At 44.0% G+C, this 22,615-nt stretch overlaps 1 protein-coding gene across 2 annotated transcripts in view; it reads left to right on the top strand.

Moving 5' to 3' along the window:
* NAAA (N-acylethanolamine acid amidase) overlaps positions 1 to 22,615 on the top strand; it is a 389,727-nt gene that overhangs the window by 129,252 nt on the left and 237,860 nt on the right. The gene's annotated exons all lie outside the window — the stretch shown is intronic.

Genomic DNA, 22,615 nt, shown 5'->3' with positions numbered 1-22,615 from the left:
TCTTGTATGGTGTACACTTTCAACTGAGTCCCCTCCAGGTGTTTTTAACTGATAATACGATTGAGCACTCTGGAGTCGAATCTAAAGGCAGCGCGAGTTTCTTGTAATGTCTGTCAGTGGGTCAAAAAGGTGTTCAGAATTCATGGTCATCCAATCATTGGCCTCTCTGCAGAGCCCATAAAACAATAGTTACATATTTCAGTTACAATTGTGTTTCTGTGCAAATGTCTGTGAAGGAGGTACTCAGTTGTCGTAATATTGACAGGGCGAAGGTAAAAGAAAAGGCAGCGCTTGGAGGGCATTGGTCTCCTTATGTGGAAGGGAATGAGGTGTAAGATACACAGATGGACGGACGAGATGTGGAGAGAAAAAGGGCATACCTGTCTAACACAGTGTGAACATAAGGAGAGTGACTGAGGCACTCTGAACACCACTACCTCTTACAAAGGCCTCAGTAATGTTTAATTCAGTCTCACAATTTCAGAAGTGAAACATTTTGAATATGAATTATTTATAGCAACATTGCTCTAACTCATTTATCTTAAACAGCTAGCAATCATTGACAAAGACAATAGTCCTGGCAGGTTTTAAGTGAATGTCACTTGTGTTATGAAGCTGGAGGCAATGGCATAACACTGAGAGAAACCAAAATGCTGGTCAGTTGTCACACTAAGGGAATCACAGAAATCTAGTTTAAATCTTGAAGGTACACCCTGAATTATGTAGGCCACACTCATATGAGCGACCCCCCCCCCGCACTTTTTTCATACTACCTAAGGCCTGACTAAATATGTGTAGTACGGCTTAGGAAATAAGCACTTTCGTTCGTATCAGCTTGGTTGAGACCCTGCCTGATCATACTGTGTGTTACTGGCTGTGCACTTTTCCACCATAGTTTGCGTAAATTGTAATAAAAAAATGCACCCTTGAGTGACACGTAGTTCCGAGTCAACGCCTACTTGTTCGGTAACGAACTTAAAGGCACAATACGGTCACTTTGGCGACTACATTACGTGAGGTTTTTGCTTTTGTCAAAAAATGTATACAAAGGGGCAAATGATGTATTTCATTGCACGAGTTGCTGGCAAATGTTTCTTTAATATATATATTTATTTTGAGTGGGCAGCACTTTTGAAATCTCCAAATGCCTGTAAGCTGTTATCATATTTCCTTTCAAGGAGAGCCAGATGAAAAGCGAACCTTTGCCTTCGATTTATTGCCCATAGGCAGGCTCGGAATCAGCCGGCAGATTCTGTTGCAACCATAGCCCTGTGAAGCAACAACCATTTGGGTGAAAGGCAAAGGGCGCGTGCTGCCACGTCAGACTAAAAGAGGAAGCGAGAGTCGTCTTGTTCCTGTCTCCAGTTCTATTTTGACTTTCGTGGCTATTCGGGGTGGGGCGCATGCACTTGAAAATAAAGAAACCCGAATAGCCTGCATTAATAAAGCACCAAATGGAAACCATTGCAAGAAAGTGAACACATTATCATAAAAAAAAAAACAATCAAATAGTATGATCAGGCACTAAATAACTAATAGATGTTTGGTTCAGTTACATAAAATGTTATACAAGTATACAGATAAGTAATAGGGATACGTGGCTGTTGTGTTATTGTTGCAGCGGGTCAGATACTTTAAACGCCCTGCACCTGCTATTCTAGTCTGTGTGCGTTCTCTCGTGTTTATCTTTTATCAGTTTTATATAGCGCAAACCTGACCTTCAGGCACTGGTGCGCTTTACATGTGCAGGAATTATCCTAGTAACATCTCATGCCCCTCTTTTAACACTGATAATAAACAAAATACAATACTTACAAACAGTAGGGTCGTTTGTTTAGTTGTCTTTGGGATAGTATGTATTCCTTGCTCACTTTGGTATGTTGTGACCGGAGGAGTGGAGAAGCATGCTTGTTTCTCTAAAAGAGGCAGCAGGGCTTTACCTTTTCCGTCTGTGTGTTCCTTCCTTGCCTTTCGGGCCTGGTGCAGGTGCAAATGCTACTGTGGCAAATAAATTGTGCGACCTTTGTACCGTAACCTACCTACGTTCCTTTGAAATGATTCTACTGCAAGAGACATGGCTTCAGAAGCCACACCATCTAGAAGGGTATAAAATCCTTTAAACTCTTGCAACTCTTGCAACCTCCAGCAGTGGAGGTCTAGCAATCTACTTATCGGCCACCAGTGCAATCTACTCTTGGGATCACAAAAGTGACACCCCTGGGCTTCAGGTAGTAGGTACCTCACTTAGAACCTCCAACAGTCAGCCAAGGAGTCTAACCTTGATGGATGTTTATATCCGCCCAAACTCGGCCTCTAGGTCGGCGTTAACTGAGGAGTTGACTTCAATGGTACAAAACTTGAGATCTGGTAATCCGAATACCGACATTCTAGTCTCAGGAGACTTCAACATGTGGCTGATGTCCGATCTTCATCCTAATGAGATAACGCAGCTGCAGGAAGGCAACTGGGCCATACCACGGCAGGATCGCCCCGTGTGGGGCAAAGTGGACCCAAGGGGAAGTGCTCTTCAGGGCAATTTGCAACATCTCGGTTTAAGAGCCCTTAATTGCCATTTTCATCCTGACAAGCCACCTGGTCTATCATACTTAACAAAAACCGGGGCTTCCATAATTGATTACTCGATTGCCAGCCTCTCTTTACTGAATCAATTTGCAACTTTTGGCTTTGGTAATAAAATGGACAGTGATCACCGTCCCCAAGATCTCTCCCTCAACACTAGGCTGCTGCAACATGAAACAGCAGCAGACCAAGTCTTCGATATTCATACCATTAACTTAAAATGTATTAAGTGTACCGCCAACAATCTCCCGACCTTGGTGTTAGAAGCCAAGCAACTACTTGCTAACATCTATGGGTCCAAGGGATACCCACTTGTCAGCTGGTCAACGTTCGCGGAAAATTTGGCAGCCCGGTTTGCAAGACCAATACAGAGCACACAAGTGAATGGACCCACACAAGTAAAATTCTCCGCTCCCGCAATACAATCCGCAAAATGAAGTATAAACCGGTTGTGGCAAAAACTCAAAATGACACCAATGGATGCAAAAATAATAAGCAATTTAAGAGAGGCTCGTAGATAATTGAAGGTGGTTAAACATAAACATCGAAGTAGCACCTGTAACTCCTTCTGGGCCCAACTATTATACAACATAAGGACCAGCAACTCTGCTAGATTCTGGTGCACCATAAACGGCCTAGGGGGCGCACCACCCAAGGTAGCTTCCTCCAATATCTTGGAATCAGAGTGGTATCTTTTTCTACACAACCATTTCAATGATCTTCCATTGTCTGACCGGACCTGTGAGCAGAGTGATGACCTTGCAGGTAGCACGGTCCAGGAGGCTCAAATCACAACTCCCACCAAGTCGTCATCCCTTAGGCTCTCTTTTACAGAGGCATCAATCCAATATAAACGAATAGCAAAGGGACACAAGGACAGGGCCCCTGGCCCAGGTGGAATACCACCAGCCCTTTACAAGGAGGATCCAGCTTTCTGAGTCACTCAATTAGCCCCGCTCTACTCATCTATCTCATGGCGGGGATCGATTCTCGATCTGATTTTTAAAGGCGGTGACAAAAAATCTCCAGGGAACTATCGCTTGATCGCCTTAATTTACAACGAAGCAAAGTATTTCGCAGGCATACTGCTGGACTCCCTACGATCATGGGCGGAGTCAAATTCAATCATACCACCAAACCAGACTGGATTCATAAACAATACCGGGACATCGGTAAATCTTATCACACTTTCCTTCTTGATCGACCAGGCTGAATCCAATATAAGCCCTGTATACACGGGCTTCATAGACTACAAATCTGCCTTCGACAGGTTCAACAGAAGGAAGATGTGGCAGAAACTCTCCCTGCTCAACATTTGAAACAGCCTACTCAGGTCCTTGCAGCTTTTGCATCATGACACATGGGTCAAGATCAAGATCGGGGATGGTTAATTTCTGTCACGACCCATAGCAACAACGCAAGGCCTCAAGCAAGGCTGTGTCCTTGCTCCTATGCTCTTCAACCTATTTTTGTCCGACTTCTGCAGTTCTCGACTTAGTCAAGTCGCATTCACTCAAACTGGTCGGCCTCCGCTTATCCAACCTACTCTATGCCAACGACCTGGTTCTTCTCAGCCATACAAAGAGGGGCTTACAACATGTCCTGAACGCAACCACCGCATATTCCAATTGGAATGGCTACCAGATAAATAAAAAGAAAACCAAAATCCTTGCAGTTTGTACAGCTGGGACCAAAAGGATGGTATGGTCCCTACATCAGGAAAGAGTAGAAACAACCAGTTGTCAAGTATCTAGGTGCCCTTTTCAACAACGACGGCAGGTACGCGAGCCAGCTGGCGGAAAAAAAAGAAAGGTATTGCGTTGTCTTTTGCACTTAGATCCATCTATAAGAGACTAAATAGCCTTACATTTTCTCCAATCCTCCAGCTGGCCCCGGCAAAGGTTATCTGAACCCTAACATATGGGTATGAGGCTCTGAAAGGGCGGGATAGCTGGCAACTAGACAAAGTAGTCGCGAAAAATTTACAGAACAATCTTCCAGCTTCTCTCTTACACGTTACCAGCACAAATTAGACTGGAATTTGGCATCTTCAGACAGGTACAGGCCCATATGGCAGCCTTCCTAATATGCTGCCACATGCTCAGGGTATATAAAGAAGGCACTCTAGCCCACAATTTATGGATCCACCTGAATACAAGCCGTTAGTCGACGGGCTATCTTTACCTGTCCCGAGCCCTCAGTTATCTCGGATTGAGCCACCTTTAGGACCTACATGTCAGCCAATACGATGTCAAGAGGTTAGCAAAAACCAGTGTGAACCAATTTTCTACATTAGAAGATAGGGCCAGCCTCTATGTAAGAAATCATGGTTGGTTGACTCTACGTACCTAGCTACAACTGAAACCCCAGAGTTATCTATCGGTCACTTTCAGAAAACGTTTTAAGCTTCAGTTTTTAAAGCTGAGAATGGGGGTGATTCCCCTTTCCTGTCATTTCCCAAAATGGAAAAGAGACTGTGCCCAGGAAATGTGTCGGCTCTGCAGCCAACACAAGGAGTATATAATACACGTGATATGCCTGTGTTCCAATCTCTTAGAAGATAGAAGGGCCCTACTACGAAGCGGTTGGATTGCAAAAGATAAAAGATCGTGCAGAGGAGCAGTTCTGGCTTGTTTTGATCTCTTGAGTACAACCTTGAACTATGCCTTGGTCACATTTATGGATCGCTTCACTAAGAAGCTAGAGGTGGCAAGATGTGTGCTCGGTGGACAGTGAGGCAAACTGTCTCCATGCCTTTACTGAGTCTATCGCCTCCAGTCATTGACCAACAGACATGCTTTAGACTCATTATTAATGCATGGCACAAGAAGAGTCAACTTGTCTATACGTTTTTTTTTAGTTTTTTTTTTTACATAACTTCTTCCCCTTCTTTAGGAAGATGCTAAACTCTCTTTTAATCGAATATATTCTTCAGCGTATCATGGTCTGTGCATCAGGCAACAGAGGCTTCTATGTCACAATGATTGAAGCCAAAACGTAATTAACTTTTAGATTTCAGGTCCTAATGAAGTTCTTAATTTCACAGTCAAAGTCAGTACTTAAGGACACAATGATGTTTTTAACTCTATTGCTAAAGTCAAGCACTTAGCAATGGACCTCTGTCTTTGTATACTGTTGCAAAGGTTTTTAACACATCACGCAATAAAGTAAAATTAAAGTTACTGTGTCACAGGGCAGCTGCTGGCTGTCATATGACTACGCTGTGATGGTGGTGCAGATTGCTTCTCGAAAAGCTTTCATTGCAATCTGTCATCATCGACAAGTAACATAATAAATAAGACTACTCGTGTACTATAGGGGCCCTGTGCTCTCATCTGCCTGGGACCAGTGTTTAATGTTTTACATAAATGACTGTGGGTGCCCAAAGCACTGCTCAAAAGACTGCAGCAAGTACTATTTAATGTCCCAGTGGTGAATAGCAAGACTGCGTAGTCCTGAATACACCTCAGGCCTCTTTAACCCTCTAAAGACACCTCCTGCCCCTTTATCACACTCTTGCAATCTCCTGCTTTCCCCCTTGTTGGCGTTTCTCTGTCTTCTCTTCCTTCTTCTTTGTGTGTTTGTTTCCTTCTTCTTTGTGTGTTTTCCCCTCTCTTGCTCTCGGGAAATATCTGAAACTGAAAGATAATTGCCGGTGTGCTTCACCGGCCCCCATAAAAAGGTGCCAGTGGGTCCCTCTGGCAACCAATGGCTCTAATTAAGCACTGCCTGGGACCCTCTTGTATTCATCCCACAAAACCTTATATTTGAGTGCATTTTTAGATGTGGTGTTAGCCAAGACATTTTAATTTTACTAAAGGGGCTTTCAGCCACCTCTCTTCATCCATTTGTCTGTTGTGGTGTCATTCACATTTTGATTCCACCCATTACAGCATTTAACATGGGTCAATGGGTCAATGGGCCTACTTCAGCCACTGGCTAACTTCACTTTGAGCGACTGTATTTTGCTCTTTCACAGTAAGCACATCCACACCCAAGGTAGTTTCCTTCAGTGCCAGTGCATTTGTTTTTTACTTTATAATTACTTTAGTGTTGTCTTTGTGTTTAGCCTGAACTTTCTACCAGATGTGAGAACAGGCCACATTCCACACTTTATCAGTTCCTGTCTCCTGCAAGTGCTGTACATTCCTTCCTCAGTGTTCTTTTTTTGTCTGACTGCTAGCATTTCAAATCATGAAAGCAGTTTGTGACACATTGAAACTGTTCTGTATTCATTTCATTTGATAACTTTATTTCGGTCGTGGACCATAAAAGTGCAGATAAAATACATACAAGCACAATAATAAAATCCATAAATAAATAACAGTTAAAACAAGCATTTGCAATGCAATAGGTCTTGCATTCGGAAAGTCTTAGCTATTGGTATTGTAAATGACACATTTTTTATTTATGTTTTGTTTTTGAAAATAGCTAAATGAATAGCTTTGTCATATACAATACCAATTGTTATAACTTTCGCAAATGTGACACCTACAGCTTTTGTAAAGCAATATGTGTTGTATTTACGTGACTTACATGTATTGATAGTACAAATAACAATGGCTTTTAATTTTTTTAATAATAAATACTTAAATAAAAGTTATTGTAATTTATAATGGCAATAGCTTAAACTTTTGTAAATAACTTTTGTGAAGATTATGTTCAGTGTATTTTATTGTGACGAAAATCCAAGAACAGAAGTGAAATATTAACATCTTTTTGTGACATTTGTAATAAAGCTTGAAACATTGAGAGAACATATTTGAACCAGTTGTTGTTGAATGGTTGCACAGATTGATGATGTGGTGGCGCTGAGTGATGTTGTGATGGCGAACGAATGATGCTGTGGCGTTCAGTGATGCTGTGGTAGCGCATAGTGATGCTGTGGAGCCCCTGAGTGATGCTGTGGTGGTGCTGAGTGATGCTGTATGCTATGCTATGTTTTGTTTTGCTATCCTATGCTTTGATTTGTTATGCTATGCTGTGTTTTGTTATGCTATGCTATGTTTTGTTATGCTATGCTATGTTTTGCTATGCTTTGTTATGGTATGCTATGTTTTGTTATGATATGCAATGTTTTGTGGTGTTTTATTATGCTATGCTTTGTTTGCATTGCAATTTTTTATGCTATGCTTTTTTGTGTTTGGTATGTTATGCTATGCTATTATGTTTTGTTTTGCTCTGCTATGTTTTGTTTTGTTAAGCTATGCTATGTTTTGTTGTATTTTGCTATGTTTTGTTATGCTATGCGTTGTTGTGTTTTGTTATGCTATGTTTTGTTATGCTATGCTATGTTTTGATATGTATGCTATGTTTTGTTGTGTTTTGTTATGCTATGTCTTGCTGTTTAGTTATGCTGTGTTTTGTTATGCTATGCTTAGTTTTGTTATGCTATGTTTTGTTATCTTATGCTGTTTTGCTCTGATATGTTTTGTTGTGTTTTGTTATGCTATGCTATGTTTTGTTATACTATGCTATGTTTTGCTTTGCTTTGTTATGTTATGCTATGCTATGCTTTGTTTTGTTATGCTATGTTTTTTTATGCTATGCTATGTTTTGTTATGCTATGCTGGTGAGTGAGGGTGAGGGTGGGTGAGGGTGTGTGAGGGTGAGATGGTTGTGAGGGTGAGGGGATGTGAGGGTGAATGGGTGTGAGGGTGAGTGAGGATGTGTGAGGGTGAGGGTGTGTGAGTGAGGGGGTGTGAGGGTGAGTGAGGGGGTGTGAGGGTGAGAGGGTTGTGAGGGTGAGGGGGTGTGAGGGTGAGGGTGTGTGAAGGTAAGTGAGGGTGTGTGAGGGAGCGTGAGGGGGTGTGAGGGTGGGTGAGAAGGGGTGTGAGGGTGAGGGGGTTGTGAGGGTGAGGGGGTGTGAGGGTGATGGTGGGTGAGGGTGAGAGGGTGTGTAAGGGTGTGAGGGTGAGGGGGTGTGAGGGTGTGAGAGGGTGTGTGAGGGTGAGGGTGGGTGAGCGGGTGTGATGGTGAGTGGGTGTGAGGGTGTGTGAGGGTGAGAGGGTTGTGAGGGTGAGGGTATGTGAGGGTGAGTGAGGGTGTGTGAGGGAGGGTGAGTGAGGGTGAGGGGGGGTGAGCGTGCGGGCGGGTGAGAGGGTGTGTGAGGGTGAGAGGGTGTGTGAGGGTGAGGAGGGGGAGGGGTGAGAGGGGTGAGAGGGTTGTGAGGGTGAGGGTGTGTGAGGGTGAGGGTGGGTGAGAGGGTGTGAGGGGATGTGAGGGTGAGTGAGGGTGTGTGAGTGAGAGTGTGTGAGGGAGGGTGAGGGTGTGTCAGGGTGAGAGGGTTGGTTCAGCGAGACCTAAAAAAGAATGATGAGGAAGAAAGAAGAGGCGAGGAGAGAGTGAGTGGGAAGAATGAAGGAAGTGGAAAGGGAGGAGTGGAAGAAAGTATGCGAAGGGAGGAAGATGACAGCGAGGAGGAAAGAAAGAATGGATGCGATGAAGAAAGGAAACAACGAAGGGAAGAAGGAAAGAATGAAAGAGGAAGGTAATAACTAAGGGGGTGGATGAAGGGAGTAAAAGAGGAAGAGGAACAGAAGAAGGGATGAAGAATGGAGAGAAGTATGAATGGAAGGCTGAGGAAGGGACAAAGAGGAAGGAGAGAACGAAAGAAAGCGTAATAAAAACAAACTACTTGGGGGAGGGGCGGGGGGGGGGGGTTGCTGGAGTTGCTTTCCTTATTATGCTCCAGGAGGACTTGAGTGACGCCCTGCAGTCTCAACGCGTTGCGTGTTGAATGAAACACCCGACATGAAACTGCAGACAGAGGGCGCTGTTGGGCTCAGATGTGAACGTAGTTGGGGGATGTCTAAGAAGCTGCAGCGCCTGGCGGGAAGCGAGGGATCCCTGTGGAAGCGCTTTCTATGTTGATCATTAGGGCTAAGCACAGGGGAGACCCGAGGAGCAAATCTTAAGAATGCAGACCGAGGTGCGTGATGCGGGAGCCTTCGACAAAAAGATAACAAAAATAAAAGAATAAATACAATTACGATGTAAAACGTTTTTATGTAGTGCACAGTTTATTATATGCAAAATGAATCCAACTCAATACATATGTTAAAGGTTATTTCCGGGGCTTAACACAGTGACGTGTATGACTTGATGCTGTGATGCTTGAAAGAGGTTTGATGCGCAGTGAGGTTTCGGAGAATGTGAAGATATGTACTAAATACTTATAAGGGCTTGGCACTATGCTGTTCTCGCTGTTTATTTTCATTCTGCACCCGTGGCGCCACGAATGGTACAGTCTAAGCTCTTGGCGCTCGTTCCTTATACCTCAAGTCCGGCCCTAGGCGTATGTCCCCCCCCCCTCCCTCCTTCAATGGTTTGGAAATGCAGTGATGCAGCACCCTTTTCCAGCGCCTTGCACCTCCACCACCCACTGCCCTGCCCTACCACCTCTCTACTCCGTTCAGCAGCTAATAAAGTGCCTCTTTGATGCTGGTGTGACTTTCAGCGCTTTAGGAAGTCCATCCGTGCGGCCAACGGAGGTGAACCAAGTACATGGAGAGAAGCTTGGGATGTCCAAGGGCCACGAAGAGGAAAACTGTCTTTTTTAACAGCCATGTATCAAGAAAAAGATGCAAATCAAATAAATGAGACCATTTAATTGGGAATAAAAAGGCATGTGGATTCATTTAAAAAAAATAAAACGAAAATGCAGTTTTTGCAGTGACTCGAACTTAAGCACTCACTCAAAGAAGAATACATATTTACTTGCGAAACCAGTTTAAAGTTTTGAAGAAGTTAATGAGAGTAAGATGTATATTTACAGGGTGCGGACAAAATAGAGATTCGGTAGAGTGCGTAAATAGTACTATGTGAATAAAAGCAGATTAGCAATAATGAATGAACACAAATCCACACGTGGATAAAAAAAAAACGATTCGCAGTGTGTAAATGGAAGGATCAGAAGTAAATAAGCAGTTACTGTTTCATGTATTTCATTGGAAAATACGGTAATTCCTGTAATTAATAGTCATGGGAATAAAAATAGGGCGAATGAGACATACATTAATTTTATTTCACAGTTCTCTTTAGGACTGTTAAATGTCAAACTCTCCATCCTAGTATGTTGGCAGAAGAAATTTCTTGAAAAGGGGACAGCACAGTCTTCTCTCTGGTCCGCGGTTCCGGTCGCGGAGCTGGGTTAGCAGCAATAACTTGACAGAAGCTTCCCGTGAAACGCAAGTAATCCCAAAGATGCTCTGAGATAAAGCGTGCATGTTTTATTCAAAATTCTGCAGCGTTAACAGACACCAAATCGTATCCAGCGCGCACTACATTAATAATTATTTAGGGAAAAAAATATATAGAACAGGGGCAGCAGTGCCCGTCGGGCATTGGGGCAACACACGTGAACAGTTCCCTGGAAAGTGCAGTTAAATAGTTAAACATTTGTCAAATGTTTGTGACTTACGTTAAATATTATTTATTCGACCCATCCTTTTGAACAAAATAAATAAATACAATACTCCCGGTGTGTGACATTTCTGAAGGGGGGCACAGGAGGCTGCGGGGGAAAAGTAAAGAGATGCGGGCGTGCAGGTCGCTTTTGAGGTGAGAGGGTAAACTGCTGGGGTGCAACCAGCATAAATTCTGTGGTTTGATTGTCAGAGCATCTCAGTGGGGGAGGAAGGTGGCTGGGCTTTCATTGAGTCAGGAAATGTCACACACGGGAAGAAAACAAGCAAAAAAAAAAAGTTTCACGGCCTGCCGGCCGTGAAAGTGAAAGTACGGCCGACCGGCCGTGAATAATTAGGGGAGGAGCAGCCAGGAGAGAGCAGGAGCGGAGGCGCCAAGCTGGGGAACAGATGGCTGGCGAGTTGATGCTGTGCACGCGCATTTTAGGTCAATGCGCTTGCGCATTGACCTAAAAGCGCACGGGCACAGCACCAAATCGCCAGTTAGTTAAAGTCTGGTTAAAGCCCTATAGTCTCGCTTCCGCTCAATGCGCATGCACATTGACAGGTCGCGAGACCTAAAAATTATGAAACCACAAGTTTGTCCCAAGTTATCAAAATGTTATAAAAAAAAAGGGGAGTAGAAGAAATAGGATGTTCTGTATTAAGTTATTTTCTTTTTACTGTGTGTGCAATAGATAAACCGAAAGCTTAAATATTATACATGTGAGTTCATAAGTGGACAATTCTTCAGAGCACGTTTGTTCAGGACTCAATTTCACTAATGGTTCTTCAATACACTTTGCCCAGGAAGATAATTAGCCTCTCTTGTATTTAACATGCAGCTCATGTGACACTCTTTTTTTATTTATTTTCTTCTTTGTTTGTTTCCATCTCCCTTTGTTTGATAGTTTCCCTCTTCCTTGGTGTCTTTCTCTCTTGCCTTCTTTCTTTCTTTCTCCCCACCCTTTTTACTTTCCTTCTTCCTTTCTCCCCTTTTTGCCCTCTTTCATATTTACTTTATTTCTTTCCTGCCTTTTCTCTTTCTTTCTTTCTTTTTTCTTTTTTCTTTTTTCTTTTTTTCTTTCTTTCTTTCCTTCTCTTTTTCTTTCCTGCTTTCTTTCTTTCATTTTCTTTCTTTCTTTCCTTCTCTTTTTCTTTCTTTCTTTCTTTCTTTCTTTCTTTCTTTCTTTCTTTCTTTCTTTCTTTCTTTCTTTCATTCTTTCCTTCTCTTTTTCTTTCCTGCTTTCATTCTTTCCCCTTTTATGCATTCTTTCCTGTTATTTCCATCTTTTTTCCTTGTTTCCTTTTATCCTTCAGTTTTCTTTTTCTTTCCATCTCCACTTTCTTTCTTTTTCTTCTTTCTTTTCCTTGTTTCCTTCTTTCTTTCTTTCCTTTCTACGTTCTGTCTTTCTATCCTTTCATTTGTTTGTGCTTTATTTCCTCTTTGTTTACCTTCTTTCCTTTTTTCTTGCTTTTGTTTCTTCTTTCCTGCTTTCTTTTTCATTTTACTTTTTTTTTCCATCCTTTTTTCCTGTCATTCTTTCCTTTTTACTTAAAGGCAAGAGGCTGGCAGACAATGGCAGACCGCTTGACTTTTTTTGATCTGTGCTAACCAAGACCTTTTGATTTTACTAAAATGATGAGCAGAACATAGCTACTTATAGGGGTTTTCAGCCACACTTCATCCATTTGCCTGTAGCTGTGTCAATAAAATTTTTCTCCAACCCACTCAAGCATGGAACATTGGGTAATGCATAAGCCCACTTCAGCCATTGGCATACTTCACAGTGAGTTACGGCAGGCTGCTCCTTCACCATGAGCATTTTTTTAACTAACTTAAACAATTGCACCGTTTCATTTATCAACATACGATTATCAGCTAATACTTTCCTTTATGAATCACAGTTGATGCATTCATGTAAACCCATATTCCTGATCTGAAATGTCTATTTCTTTGTTGTTCTCGCATCTCCATCTCCACAGTGGGAGAGATAATTATCTCCCCCTAAAATTTTCAATTTGGCCCATTTTTTTATCCCACTTCTTGGGGCAGCCTCTAGATTTAAATACTTCCTTTCCGGCTATCATACATTTATCCATTTCTTTTGCCCACCTCCCTGTAGTTGGTACGTGTGTTGTCGCCCACTGCATTGCAATAGAGCGTTTTATGAGTGTGTAGACCAGGGTGACTCATTGTTGTTCTATAGCTGTGAGATCCATTGCTTCCCATATATTCAGGAGCCCCAGTTTCGGTGTCAGAGGTTTATTTTTCACCAAGGCTTTATGCATATGCCCTGTGGACCCCACCCATAGAGTCTTAATGAGCGAGCAATCCCATAGAGTGTGGTAAAGAGTGACCTCTTCAGAGCAGCATCGCAAACAGAGTGCGTCTTCTCTACGTCCGATCTTGCTAAGTACAGCCCCAGTGAAATATGGCATATGGAATATCTTCAATTCGATAAGTCGGAATTTAAGAGGTATGGCTGCTTCCCGCTGAGACATAAGTGCAGATTGCCAATCGTCGTCATGAATTGAACCTACATCCGCTTGCCATGGTTTACGAAGGTACTTAAGTGGGTCCGGTAAATTATTACTTTGCTTACGATATATCAATGAGAGCTCTTTACTCTGCAGGGGTTCAGAAAGTAGACGGTCTTCGAGAGGAGACGATTCTGGTATATCCCCAGCCAGCTCTGTGTGTAGAGCATTACTGATTTGTAAGTATCGAAAGACCTCACAGGGGGCCATATCATATTCCTTTACCAGTTGAGCGAATGGAACCATTTTCCCCTTTTTCCAGAGGTCTCCAATGGAGGAGATACCGATATTGTCCCACCTATCAAACCCCGGTTTGTAACATAGTGTCCCCAATTTTCCGGTCGACCACAGAGGGGTGACTTGAGTTAGAACCCTGATTTCCTCTCCCGAGGTCTCCGGGCGGCCCGAGACTCCCAGCGCCTCCCGAGCATCCTCCAACAAGCACCCTTGATCAATCTCACTTCCGGGAGGCTTCACTCTCTCAATCCGGTATGCCTCACCTCCGCCGGGAAGCTGCGCTTTCTGCAAGCCCTGCCGGCAGGTCTTGAGGCGCAGGAGATCTCTCTTCTCCACGCCACAGCAGGATACGGGTGCAAAACACTTACTTTTTAGGTCTCGCCTGCCAATGCGCTTGCGCATTGCTGGCGAGAGATATAGAGGGACAACAGAAAATCCTACCAAGAGGGCTTTGGAATGCGGATTATGGCCAGTGCTTGTGCGCCGGGCGTGCGCTCGCTGCTCCACCCCCCCCTCCATCAGACTTGAAAGGAAGCCGCTCGCACACCACCATTTGTCTGAGCCTCGGCATCAGACTTCAAAGGAATGCACTCCCGCTCCCCCGCCCCGCGCCACAGCAATGCCGAGAGCTTGTTTATGTTCACTCTCGCGGCTCCCATTTCACAGCCGCCGTTCATTACAGACCTTGCACTTTTATCCCTTCCCTTAACGTTTCCTCACCAGTGCTTTAAAAAAAGAAACATTTTGAAATTATACTTGTTACTAAAGTTCGATAGCTCAGCATCAAGGGAAATTAATGTACTTACTTTACTTTAACTCGGGCTCAAGCACTTCAAGTTTGTCTCAGCCTTGCAAATGAGCTCCCTGCCAGAAACGTGGCCAGCAACCTAGCTTTAATTATCATCGATATTTTCTGTACCCTGCTGATAGAGGCTCGCTGTACCAGTTTCACTTACACAAACTGTACATGCCTCTGCACGTTACACGCATCAATTCAGTGGTCCACTGGTGTACATCCACTTTGGGGTCTCACACACAAAGCTGCGGTCTCACACACGCTCATGCTAAAAGATATTTGCATGGCATGGCATAGTGCTATAAAACACAAATGCTTTCCAGTTAACCGTGTGTTACTATCTAATAATGACAACCCCACGAGGTAATAACACGAAGAACTTGCAAATGGGTAATGTACATATGAAATGAATCCCTTGTTTGTTTTGTTTTCTTTGGTGTTCGGTGTAGTGCTTAGATTCTGTCTGAGCACTTCGAGGAACTGCAAACCTATGGAGACGAGAAACGCAATAGGGAGATTTGTGCTATAGAGAACGTCACAGCACGCAGGATGAGCAGTAGGCCAGCTACGGGCTATGACTATTGATTTCTTTTTTTGCTGTCCCATAATTTTACATCCAGTGCATATCACGGTTCATTTCTACTCATTTTATTGAGAATATTGTATAGTGCCAACTCAACTTTTGCTCAACAACGCGCTTGCTGTGCATTAGACCAAAAGAACGGAGCAAAAGTTATTCCACTAAATCATTTGAGGAGAGTGACAGATTTTGGCTACTTTCTTTTGCGATGAACCGGTCTTTCGAGCAAGAATTTGCGCCCATGGTCGACATATGCGCCCAAGTAGGGGCCACCCGCCCCCTTGGTCCAAATTGGGCAACTGGTCTCTGTAGCCCTGAAAATTGTACATTTAATACTTCTGTTTTCTGTAATAACGTTATCTTTGAAGGTCATAATACTTACTTTTTTTGAATGTATTTCCTTTATTTTCCAAGCCCCCTACACCTTTGGTGGCAAATACTAGCTATGCCTCACAGCGCTATATGTTAGTGATAAGGCATGGCACCTTTCCCAACCTCGCAATATCAGGAACGTTCAACCTCCCCCATTGCCTCCTTTAAGCTTAGTTACTGTGAGTGCACTATAAAATGTTCACGCTGACGTTCACCAAGCAGGGCGAAACGTGTCAGTGATTGTGGAAAGTCTTTGAGCGCGTTCTTCCTCTGGCTCACGGAGTTGCATTTACACTCCAGTGATACTGGATGGCGTCATGCTTCCAGTCATTGCAACTGAAAAAGGGCGCATGTTTTTCACACTCGCAGCTCTGGTTGTGAGCACCTCCCAGGGTGTAAACTATTGACAGAGTTGGTTAGGAGAGTCCCGCAGGAATGTGTTTGAGGAACGAAAGAGAGCTAGTAAGAAACAAGGCGTGAGTCGATGTGTTTATCGATTCGTGCTATCAGGAGTGCATTCACCAAACGGGACTCACTGCTGCTCCAGCACTGTGCATACCTCTAAGATAGCTCGGTGTGGTAAGTACCTGCTGCTATAAGGTTTCGTCTCCAAATGTTTTATTTGTATCCTATTGTAAACAAGAAATAACATGTTCTCTTTTAACCTTTCCTTCTATTGAACAGCAAAATATCTTCCCTACATTAATTAGCTCTGAAGAGATTACTAAGCTTCCCCTGAATGTATAAACATAACATATTTATCACATATTAATCATTTGTTTACTTTAGCACTCCATATATTTTTCATGAATATATTTCATTCAATACTGTTTTTAGGCATTTTCATAAATTGCCATATATAGTTCTCATTAACTGGCACTCCCCAACCCCCTTTCAACTCCCATCTTTATTTTATATTTAATAGAGTATATTGTTCTCAAACCTGGGGTTGCTGGCACTGCTGGGCTTTGCAAGTAAAGGAGCTAAACTAAACTATATTTCTATGTATAGTTGTAAGAAGATGTTAACTTATTTAATGATTTGTTGCGGTTATGATTCATGCTTATACTCAAATATTGTACCTGCTGTTAACACCTGTGCACGGCATGCAAGTAACAGGTTTATATCCCTTCTGGGCCTTTCATCCTTCTGAGGTTGATGAAATGAGTACCATTGACTGAGGCATAATTTAGAGTTCGGGGGCTGCTGCGCTTGTTGTACTGCGGTGTCCAGCACCCCTTTCCTCCTTCGCTAGTTTGTTTTATACTTTCCAATACAAACACACATTTAATGTGGGGTGCCAAAAGTGTTGCTGCCTATAACAAGCCAATGGATTGTGTTGCCTTTCAAACTCAAGCGTACACTAGTTTCCTTAAAGAATACACATTTTTAAACCTGGCCACAAATGGCTTTAGTTTGTGTCAGACCTTTTACTGTCAATTATTTAAGATCTATAGAGAGAGGCTGTTGGCTCTGCCAAGAGGAGTATTTTTCTTTAACTTCATGCTATTGGCTGTTTTGTATATCATTCCACAACCAATGGAATGCGTGCATTTCAAAGCACAAGGGACTACCAGACTTTTTGTGACATTCAATATTTACGTCTTGCCTGCCAATGCGCTTGCGCATTGGTGGCGAGAGATATAGAGGGGCACCAGAAGATCCTACCAAGAGGGCTTTGGAATGCGGATTATGGCCAGTGCATGTGCGTGGGGCGCGCGCGCTGCTCCTCCGCCCCCCCATCAGACTTCAAAGGAAGCCGCTCGCACACCACCATTTGTCTGAGCCTCGGCATCAGTCTTCAAAGGCTGCCGCTCCCCCGCCCACTCCCCCGCCACAGCAATGCAGAGAGCTTGTTTTAAATGGGGGCATCAATTTTCTGTCTACACGTTTGCTTCTTCAGCGCGACCTTCGTGCTTCTGACCTTGTGATCCAAACAATAGGAATTGTTTAAAGACATTTTGTCTGCTGTAAGTCCTCCACTTTCCGATGTGTTACATTTTCTTATTGATTGCAATGTTATTGTATGCAATATATTTGCTTACTTGAACGTTTGTCTTCGGTCCGATGTTGTGTGTGGGTGTGCTGTAAATTGGACCCAAGTGAGGCGCGCGCGTGTTCATACATGAGGATTCTTAACCCATTTCTGAAACTAAAAGAAAGTAACAATGTTTCACTGTGCTTTTTTTAAGTGAGAGAAGTGCATGTGTTATCAGCCTCCTGTGCAGCAAATCTGATTTACTTCAAGGCTTGTGATTTCAAGTTTCAATCAATGGACTTGTGTCATCTATTTGTACGCTGTTTAAACTTGGCTTCTCCTATCGGAGCAAGTCAGGCACGAGCCGCCTGTGTTCATTGTAGGAATTTCTTAATCATTTCCTAGAACGAAGAGTAGTGCAACTTGTGCTTTTTGACGATGCAGGAAACGCGCGTATTTCAGTTGCTGACTCGTGACACGGTTTAGATTTGTTTAAACACTTGTGATGTTCGATGCGTTGAGACTAAGGCCGACATGCTTACAGTTATTAGTGATGTTAAAGATAAACTAGCACTTCCAGATACATTCAGTTCGCACTCACTCTCTTCTTCTTCCACAACTTTCTCAGACGGGTGGCTCTTCCATCACACACTCTTGTGCTCATTCTGCCAATTTTTGAATTTATAAAAGCAGGAAGTCTCTCAGTGGTCTTATTAGCAGATTTATGGGAGTTGTAGTCCTCAGGATTCTTCTTGACTTTTTTTTTCAGGGCTACTCGGGGACACCACCACATCACTCGGGGACACCATCACATCACTCAGAAACACCACCACATCACTCAGAAACACCACCACATTACTCAGGGGCACCACCACATCACTCAGGGACACCACCACATCACTCGGGGACACCACCACATCACTCAGGGACACCACTCAGGGGCACCACCACATCACTCAGGGACACCACCACATCACTCAGGGACACCATCACATCACTCGGTGACACCACCACAGCACTCGGGGACACCACCACATCACTCGGGGACACTACCACATCACTCAGGGACACTACTACATCACTCAGGGACACCACCACATCACTCAGGGACACCACCACATCACTCAGGAACACCACCACTTCACTCAGGAACACCGCCACATCACTCAGTGGCACCGCCACATCACTCAGGGGCACCGCCATATCACTCAGGGGCACCACCACATCACTAAGGGACACTGCCACATCCATATTTTGGCATTTCAGGAAACATGGGCAGTCAGCTCTGCGTCACACCAAATAGAGGGCTACAAGTGTTTTTTAGTGCCCGCACAAAGAGGTAGGGCTGGAAGAGCGAAAGGCGGGCTGGCGCTCTATGTCGATCTAACTTTAGAAGGCAGATGGATGGTACCAACCTGGACGTCACATACCCTGCAAACCGTAATATATCAGAGTAGAGGGTTGAGGGTACAGCTTTTTAATTTCCATAACGCTGGACCCATAAATGGAAAAAATGCCGCACTTAGTGAGCTGGATGACACACTCACATTTGAGGCAGAGCAAAAAAGGGCGGGGGGGGTACCAATGACAATAGTAATGGGCGATTTTAACTGTCATCCTTGTCCAGACTTGCCACCGGACCGTCTAGCTTGGGACACCTGCCCCTTTAATGATGGGCCACACTGGGAACATAATCAGGAGGGCATACAATTAAATGCAATGATAGAAGCCCATTCACTGGTGCACACTATCGACTTAATAGTCCCGGAGGTAGAGGGCCCATACGTTCCAACCTTCAAAGGTAGAGGGAGTTCCACCACTATAGACTATATATTAATATCCTCCTTTGCCAAAAATAGGATTGCCACGGTCAAAACTAAATGGAGTGCTTTTAGTGACCATAACCCTCTTGTCATGGAAATCATACATACAAGCGGGGGGGGCAAACCCAAAGGGGGGGGGGAACCAGCCTCCAACCAATAGACCAGGGTAGGCGTCTCAAGTGGGCAAGGATAAACTCTCAAGAGTTTTACAAAACTTTAGTCCAAAATGGAAGAAAAGAGGTAGAAGGCTGTTTGGACCCTCTAAAGGAAGGATCAGAATTAGTGGAGTCATTTACAGCCCTCACAAACCTAGTGGATAAAATGTTGGAAGTCAAAGGACCGAGGAAAGAGCCCAAGAACCCACGGTGGTTCGACAAGAGCTGCTCCAAAGTCTTAAGGGATCTAAAAGCTTGTCTCAAAGTTAAACCAAGGAATAAGACAGAAGTGGCCATCTGTAGAATAAACTATAGAACCAAAGTGAAAGAGAGGAAGAAGGTGCTACAAGCAGAAGTGTGGGCAGACTTGAGAGAGGCGGGAGAAAACAGGGACTTTGTAGAATTTTGGAGGATTGTAAATCGCCCCTGTTTTAACGAGCATACTGCCCCGGTGATTAGTAGCAACATCCTCCCAGATCAATGGGTCAATCATTTCCAAGGGTTTATACAATAAGTTAAAACTAGAAATTCAGGAGGGCGAGTGGCAGGGGACCCGGAGTGGTAAAATAATCCTCTCGTTAGAGGAGATAACAAAAGCAATCAGTGGGTTGACCCCCAACAAGGCTCCTGGTCCGGATGGTACCCCACCGGATCTATATAGAAGTAATATAGACTTATGGGCTCCGATTTTAACCAGGGTTTTAAACGCGGCCATCAAATCCGGCCTACCACGCTCCTGGTCCACGGCACTGATTGTACCCATTTTCAAGAAAGGGACCAGGGACGATCCTAAATGTTACAGGCCGATCTCGCTCATAGATGTTTCTGCCAAAATTTTGGGGCGAGTGATTTTAAATCGGCTCATGGAGTGGACAAAGGAACATCATATCTTGGCTGAGATACAATATGGGTTTAGAGAGGGCAGATCGACCAGCGACCAGTGCCTGAACTTGTATCTTCTAACAGCTAAGTATACAAAGGCAGGCACGGGCACGGTCTATCTGGCATTTATGGACCTGGCCGCGGCCTTTGACAATGTCAATAGGTCTAAACTGTGGTCTATGATGCATAACCTAGGTATTGATGAGGGGCTGATAAGTATTTTGAAAGAACTGCATTGGAACACCACGGCCAGGGTCCGCTACAGTCCAGAGGGGGGGCGAACTGATACATTTTTATGCGCAGGAGGAGTAAGACAAGGGTGCATATTAGCCCCTTTTCTCTTCTCGCTCTACATTAATGCCCTAGAGAGTGCCCTCACCGCCCTAGAAGTTGACTGTCCTAAAGCAGGACCGCGTCAAATCCCAGTACTATTGTACGCGGATGACGCGGTCCTGCTGGCTAGAACCCCAAGGGCTTTACAACTTTTGGTGGACGGATTTGCTAAATTTATGGGTGACTTGGACCTATCTGTCCATTTATCTAAATCCTTTGTTATGGTGGCTGGTAAAAAAACCCGCCAATAAGAGCGTGTTTAAGATAGGGACACACACCCTGGGCAAAGTAAAGACCTTCCCCTACCTCGGTCTACTAATGGATGGTGATTTGCAGTTTAGCCAGCTGCTCGAGGACCATTGCACCAAGCTTGTCTCCTCAAATGGGGCCATATTGAGCTTTGCCCGTAGGTTGGGACGTTGGTGCCCAGAACAGATAATGGCATTATATGGATCAATCAGTACAGAAAAGGCTCTGTATGGTGCTGAGGTATGGGGTTTCAGGGACTGCAAACAACTTCAACAACAGGGAGATACATTTTTCCGCAGAATCCTGAAAATCCCACATGCCATCCCTGCCGAAATTATCCATGCTGAACTGGGGATGCCTTACATCTCAGACAATGCTAAATCAAAACCGATCATGGCATGGTGTAGAATCTGGACCAACCCGGAGGTATCCCGAACTAGGGAAATTGTGACAGACTGTTTGCAGAGAGACAAGGGACTACAAATCCCGTGGTTAAAATATGTGAAAGACTCTTTAGTGAACATTGATCAGTGTCAACTTTTTAATGATCCCTCGTTGATTCTAAATAGCTCTAAACTGAAGGTGAAAAAACTGCTTTTAGAAACATTTGCAGCTGACAGAAGAAGCCGTGGCTTGGTAAAAAAATCAATAGCAGCTTATGATCTTGTAAGAAATGGGGCGGGAATGGAATCATATCTGTTTCTGATGTACAGCCAAAATGATCGATTTTTAAAGTGCCGTTTTAGGCTCAATTGGTTACCAAACATTTTAGCTTATCCTGATGGTTTTACTGTAACTATTGAGCAGAAGGGTGCCTGCGGCTGCGACAATAGGTCTCCGCAGGACACCCTTCATTTTGAACTTTTATGTCCATTGTATAGAAAGCCTAGACGTTTGTTTTTGGTAGACATTCTTAGGGAACAGTAATTCCACCATGCAAAAACTGCACTGTTGTTTTTACAGAAAGCTAGTGATACCCGTACTCTACGTGCCATTTTAAGTTTTCTAAAAGCAGCCGTAAGATTGAGGAATACAAGAAATTAATTTGTTTTGTAAATAATCAAACTCGCTTCATGAATTATACCCTCTCCTTTTTTAAACCTGTTTTTATTATTAAAAGTTCAGGAATGAAATGTAATGATAGTTAATGAAATTTTACAATGTAATGTGCTTTTAGGAGGAATTTTTATTCTTCGAAATAAAGATTTACTGAACTGAACACTGCCACATCACTCAGGGGCACCACCACATCACTCAGGGGCACCACCACATCACTCAGGGGCACCACCACATCACTCAGGGGCACCACCACATCACTCAGGGGCACCACCACATCACACAGGGGCACCACCACATCACTCAGGGGCACACCACATCACTTATGGAAACCACCACATCACTCAGGGACACCACCACATCACTCGGGGACACCATCACATCACTCTGGGACACCACCACATCACTCAGGACACCACCACATTACTCGGGGACACCACCACATTACTCGGGGACACCGCCACATCACTCAGGGGCACCACCACATCACTCAGGAGCACCATCACATCACTCGGGGACACCACCACATCACTCGGGGGCACCACCACATCACTCGGGGGCACCACCACATCACTCAGGGGCACCGCCACATCACTCAGGGGCACCACCACATCACTCAGGGGCACCA

Source organism: Lissotriton helveticus, chromosome 2_1, assembly GCF_964261635.1.
Source record: "Lissotriton helveticus chromosome 2_1, aLisHel1.1, whole genome shotgun sequence".
Classification (NCBI taxonomy): Eukaryota; Metazoa; Chordata; class Amphibia; order Caudata; family Salamandridae; genus Lissotriton; species Lissotriton helveticus.
This window is presented reverse-complemented; position numbering and strand designations above follow the sequence as displayed.